Here is a 6,000-nt window from a genome sequence, read left to right as displayed (position 1 = left end):
GAGTCATTTGTATTTTCTAACACCTGGGTATCACCTAGAGCCTGTTGGCTGCTCTGTTTCTGGGATTAAATCTCCTTTCTAGCTGATTAGGCTGGAAACAGAACATCCTATTTAAGGGAATTTTGGCACATTCCATATTTTGGGACAGAGATGGGGAAAGCTCAGCACTGATCCTGGGTTCTTTGAAAGGGTCAGGAGCCAGGGAGGAGAGGGTGTCTCACACAGTTCCTCACTGCATAGTCAGAAACAATAGAGCTTTATAATTTTAGTTAATGGTTTTAATTAACTGCCAATTAATTGTTTTAATTTATCTTAACCAATATGTACCTTAATTACCGTGTTCTGTTGTTAATTTCTCTTAGCCAGCATTTAGCACAGCTGTCATAAGCTACTTTCATGGGAGCACAGCACAGGGAATGACTGAAACGGTAACTTTTGATAAACTAACTCTGATGTGCTCCAGTGAACAGAGCCTGGGAGGGAAGATGGATCGGTGAGGTTGGACATCTGGAAAGCAGAATTTATGGACCACAGGGACATTCTGCAGAAAGCAGAAAGTAAAGAAGAGACTAAAAAAGTCAGTAGATGTGTTGGAAAGGCCCTTCCGGAGGAAATAGATTCTAAAAAGACTAAAAATATGGGCTAATTAGTATGAAGTGAGCAATCAATAACCAGTAGGATAGAACACTAACTAATAAAAGAGAGCTGTGTATTCAGAAATGCCCTTATTTGATGAAACGTATGAATAGGTGAAAGAGTTCTGTATCGGTGTCTGTGTGGATTTTTGCCGTACACTCCCTGGCCAACAAGGGAGTGACTCACAGCGCTGAAAGGGTGTGAGGGGGTTTCATTCATTCCTCCCCGGGATGCGGGCATGCGGCGGCAGCGGGGGGAGCCGAGAGCGCTGCGCTGCCGTGGGTGCCGGGGCCGTGGGGGCTGTGAGGGGCCATGGGGAGACATGGGGGACCACTGGGGTCCATGGGGGTTGTGAGGGGACACGGGGGGCCATGAGGGGCCGTGAGGGGCCATGGGGAGCCATGAGGAGCTGTGAGGGGCCGCGAGGGGCCATTGGGGTCCAAGGGGAGCCGCGAGGGGCCATGGGGGCTGTGAGGGGCCATGGGGGTCCATGGGGAGCCGTGAGGGGCCATTGGGGTCCAAGGGGAGCCGTGAGAGGCCATTGGGGTCCAAGGGGAGCCGTGAGAGGCTGTGAGGGGCCATGGGGGTCCATGGGGGCTCATGAGGGGCCATGGGGAGCCGTGAGGGGCGGCGCGCGCTCCGCAGCCCCGCGCGCACCGCGCCGCCATTGGCCGAGCCTCGGCGCGCGCCGCGCTCCCGCGCCCCTCCCTCCCGCGCGCGCCCCCATTGTCACGCGCGGGGCTCCCCGAGTCCAAAGGCCCCGCCGCCGCCGCCCATTGGCCGGCCCGGAGCCGATTGACGTGCGGCTCGGCCAATGGACGGCGGTTCCCGCGGCGGGCGGAGGGATCAATATGGCAGCGGCGCCTATCGGCGGCGGCGCGCGCTGAGCCGCGGGCGCCCGGCGGGCACCGGGAGCGGCTCCCGGGGCGGGCGGCGACCCCCGGCCAGCGACCACCGCCCCCCGCCGGCCATCGCCCGCCAGCCACCCGCCACCCACCGCCGACCACCGCCCGCCCGCCGCGTGCCGTCCCCCGCGCCGTGCAGGTGAGTGCGCGTCCGGTCGCGTCCCCGCATCGCCGGGGCATCGCGGGCATCGCCGTTCCCGCTCCGCTCGGCGCGGCGGCTCCCGAGCCGGCCCTGCCGCAGCGTCCGGCAGCGCCGGGGCTGCGCTGGGATCGTCACCGCGGGGGCTGCGCGGCGGCTGCGGGACCCCCTCGGGCGGCGCTGGCCGGGCCCGGTGCCTGAGCGGTGAGCGGTGAGCGGTGCGGGGCAGCGAGGTGCCCCCCGGCCGCACGGTCACCGCGGCAGGCACAGCGCGGGGCGACGGCTCCCGGGATGCTCCAGCCCTGGGGCAGCGGGGAGCGCTGGCACAACGCTCCCGGTGGAATGGCAGGAACCAGTGCGGGTGGACAGGGCTGCCGCGGTGGGTTGGGAAGCGCTGGGGGAAACTGACACGGTGTTCTGTATCAATGGTCCTGCACTGGGGGAAACTGGCATGTTCTGTATCAGTGGTCCTGCACTGGGGGAAACTGGCATGTTCTGTATCAATGGTCCTGCACTGGGGGAAACTGGCATGTTCTGTATCAACGGTCCTGCACTGGGGGAAACTGGCATGTTCTGTATCAGTGGTCCTGTACTGGGGGAAACTGGCATGTTCTGTATCAATGGTCCTGCACTGGGGGAAACTGGCATGTTCTGTATCAATGGTCCTGCACTGGGGGAAACTGGCATGCTGTTCCTCGTCAATGGTCCAGAGGTCTAGGCTAGCAGAAACTGACGGTGGCTAGGGAGTAGGTAGCACCTGGGAGTTGATAATAATCTTGAAATGCTGATTAAACAATGTATTGGTGCAAATTAGGGGAGGCTGATATCCATGGAGAGGTTAGTTGTGTGTCTGTGATTAGAGCATCTTTCTCCCTTCCTGTATTATTAAAATGCTCCTGTCGTTTTCAATGACACTTCAGTGCTGTGATGTAAATTATTGAGCAAGGGCAGACGAGACCTCCTTCACCTATGCTGTAAGGGCCCAATCCCACAAGAGAGCAACTTCCTGCTATCCTTCCTGGCTTGGCAGCTCCAGGAGTTTGTCTGCTGCATCCCCACTCCTGTCCCTGTGCTGCCCTTCCCCTGGAAAACCCTGCCTTGGGCAGGCAGAGCGTTGGATTGCATGGAGCTGCTGTCCTTGCTGCTTCCCAGGGATGGGACAGTCCCGTGGGATTCTGAAGGTGTGAGTGACCTTGGCAGGTGTGTTTCTCTCTCAGCTTTTGCCTTCTTTGCCCTTCTGCACTGATTTGGGGACCAGTAGGTGCCTGGGAAGTGTTTTGGATTGGGATGGTCACCCTGTGATAGTTGCTGGCTGTGCTACACTTGTACCTTCATCCTGTTTGGGGGAAAGCAGGATTGGGGAGTGGGTGGGGAATGCATGGGGCTATTTCTTCCCTTCCAAAAGAATGGAATGGTGGAGGTGGAAAAGGAATGTAACATAGTTGGCTCACCTCAGCTTTGGCTGCAGGCAGGTCACCGGGAGCTCGTGCTGCCCAGAACCATGATTCCCATGGAGGAAAAGCCATGTCCTTCTCCAACAGCAGAGCAGCTTGAAAATGCGTGTTGTTACAGGGATTCTCCCCAAAATGGTTTATTCTGCAGCCTTTGTGCTGTTGTTGTTATCCTTGCATTAATGACCCAGTTATGCTTTCTGCAACGTTAAAGGCAATATTCTGGAGTCCTTGCACAAATGCTCGTCATCTCTAATGATAACTGACTTTGGGCTCTGGCCTTGCATCATCTCAGGTGATGCTGACTGGAATTTGCCTTGAGGGAGACAAGATAAACTGCTGTTTGAAACAGCCGTTTTGGTGGCTCTGGGTGCTCTGACCGAAGCAGAATCCAATGACTCCCTCCCCGTGTCTGTCCAGGAATTCACCTGGGCTTGTTTGGGAGAGGAAAGGCAGCGGTGAGGGTTTTTTTGCCCATCAGAGGTGGTCATGATGTGCAGTCCTTCATTGGCTAGGAGCATCGGGAGAGCCTTGTGCTGCCTGGTGTGAGGGGATCCGCGTGTGTAACTGGGGGCAGAGCCGTGTCTGTGAGTACCAGAGCTCTGCTTTCCAGGCGAAGTCCTCGTGCTGTAGTGAGGAGCACGGTATAAATAGCAGTGCTGGGTTTTAGCCCCTGAATTCAAAGTTATGGTTTCCACAGCAACCAGCACTCAGGCCGTCGTTTGTGTATGGAATATTTCCCCCTGTTTTTAAAAAGCCCATGTGTCTGGCATCTGGTGTGGTGCTGTGTCCAGTCCTCCTCTGTGAGAACACCATTCCTCCTACTCGGTGTTTGAGCATCCTGCTTTCCTTCTCCCAGTGGCTGTTCTTGCTCTGTTCCCAAATTCCCGCTGCCTCCTCCTGGGCCAGGAGCATGTGCACCAAATCCCAGCCTGGCCAGTGTGTCCCTTTGTCTTCCAAGCCCTTCTTTTGGTGCTGGTGTTGGCTTCCAGCCGTGCCTGGGGTGTGAAAGGCACAGCCCTGCTTGGAATCCATGGTGTATCCCTCGGACACCCACCTGCATTTCCCCTTTCTCCCTCACCTGGGGGTTGTGATTTCAGTGGTAGGTGCACAGCCCCTGACTCTCCAGTCGTGTCCCTTACAGCTCAAAGGAAATCAGAGCTGAGCACTGCTGTGGAGGACCACGGGATGTGCCCGTGCTATAGGAGGATCGGGATGCGATGCTTGCTTTAATAAATGTTTGTCATACAAATGTGCAGTGTTGCTAAAGTGGTTTCATTTATAGCCAGGGGGCTGATGTATCTGCATGGTTGTGTCCAAGTTACAGTTTCCAGAGCAACTGGAGCAGCTTTGTGTCTTGGAAGACTGTTAACTAAAGCATGAAACGTTATATCAAATTTTCCTTTCTTAAATTCTGTAATCTCAGCTGCTGTTAAAAGCGCAGCTGTGCTTATCTGAGAACGTGTTTAACAGCCTTGAATGACCAAGCAGATCTTCTTCAGGTGTGTGTACCTCTGCCATGAAAACAGAAATGGGAAATGTCAGCCCCCAAAGTAATTGTGCTTAGAGTTAGTGCCAAAGGCACTTTAATTAAAAAAACCCCAAATAATCCACAAAAAAGCCCAAACCAACCAACCCAAGCAAAAAACCAGAAAGGAATGACGTGTGCCCTGTTGAGTGGGGGCAGTTTTGGACTCCACAATGTAAAAAAGGGGTCAGGCTGTTGGAGAGTGTCCAAAGCAGGGACATGAGGATGGTGAAGGGTCTGGAGGGGCCATACAAGGAGCAGCTGAGGGCACTTGGGATGTTCAGCTGGAGCAGAGGAGACTGAGGGGAGTCTCACTGGGGTCTGCAGCTTCCTCCGGAGGGGCAGCTCTGATCTCTGCTCTGTGACAGGACCCCAGGGAAGGGCTGGAGCTGTGCCAGGGAGGTTTATGTTGGGTATTGGAGGGTGTGGCACTGCCCAGGCTCCCCAGGGAACGGGCACAGCCCCACAGAGCTCCAGCAGCGTTTGGGCAGCGCTGCCAGGGTGGGACTGGGGGGGTGTCTGTGCAAGACAGGGACAGGGACTGGAACTGATGATCCTTGTGGGGCCCTGCCAGCTCAGGAGATTCTGTGGCTCCGTGATCTTGTCTCTAACCAGAACTAATGATAAAAATATCGTCCGGGAGAACGCTGTAAAAGGGCTGATGTCAGCTGAAAACAATCATCAGATGAAGGCTGGAAATGAGGAGGAGGGCTCAGGATCCTCTGTACTGGGGGCAGTTGGGCAATTATTTTTTTTCCTTTCCTTCACTTTCCCCTCTCCTCTGGCTGCTGCTCCTTGTGAGACCGTGTCCCTCTCGCAGTGTCGCCCAGACACTTATCTGAGCAGTGTTTTCAAGGACCTTGGGTATAACAAGAAGTCACTTTCCCACTGCAGCTCAATTAGAGCTGTGTTACTTTCCAAGCGGTGGGTGTCGCTTCCTTGTTGCTTTTGCCTTGTTCAGCGAAGTGTTGTGTCAGTAACAAAAGTAACATTCCCGTGGAAATGGACCTGCTGGGTACTTGTATCGGCTTGAGCAATGATGCTGTAAAGTGCTTTGTAGGTTTCTTGGGGAACCTCAGCCAGGAGACTTTAAGTGTTGGCTTGTGTAAAAAGGAATTGCAAAGCGAGTGTCTCAGGGGTCTTCTTCTCTATTTTTATTAGTTGCCTTCCAGCTCAGTGTTTTCCTCCTTACGTATTTACCAGGTATGCAGTGTCCCATTGATGCTGCTGCCTGCAGCAGCCCTGTCAGCAGCCTTTGGGCTTTGCTAAACTGGGGGAATGATTCTTCTCCTGTGAGACGTTTTTGAAATGAAACTTAAACCCAAACCTTGTGATCTTTGG

At 55.0% G+C, this 6,000-nt stretch overlaps 1 protein-coding gene across 3 annotated transcripts in view; it reads left to right on the top strand.

Moving 5' to 3' along the window:
• The first annotated feature begins 1,610 nt into the window (after positions 1-1,610).
• Positions 1,611-6,000, top strand: part of TIAM1 (TIAM Rac1 associated GEF 1) — a 147,001-nt gene continuing 142,611 nt past the window's right edge. For 2 of the 3 annotated variants that reach the window (XM_056497159.1, XM_056497143.1), the window contains exon 1: positions 1,611-1,684. The gene's annotated coding sequence lies outside the window, so the exon portion shown is untranslated. The remainder of the gene's footprint in view (positions 1,685-6,000) is intronic. The other variant, XM_056497176.1, reaches the window with a different exon arrangement.

This window comes from Oenanthe melanoleuca, chromosome 1, assembly GCF_029582105.1.
Source record: "Oenanthe melanoleuca isolate GR-GAL-2019-014 chromosome 1, OMel1.0, whole genome shotgun sequence".
In the NCBI taxonomy this organism is placed as follows: Eukaryota; Metazoa; Chordata; class Aves; order Passeriformes; family Muscicapidae; genus Oenanthe; species Oenanthe melanoleuca.
The sequence above is the reverse complement of the archived record's forward strand: the minus strand, read 5'-3'. Positions and strand labels throughout refer to the sequence as shown.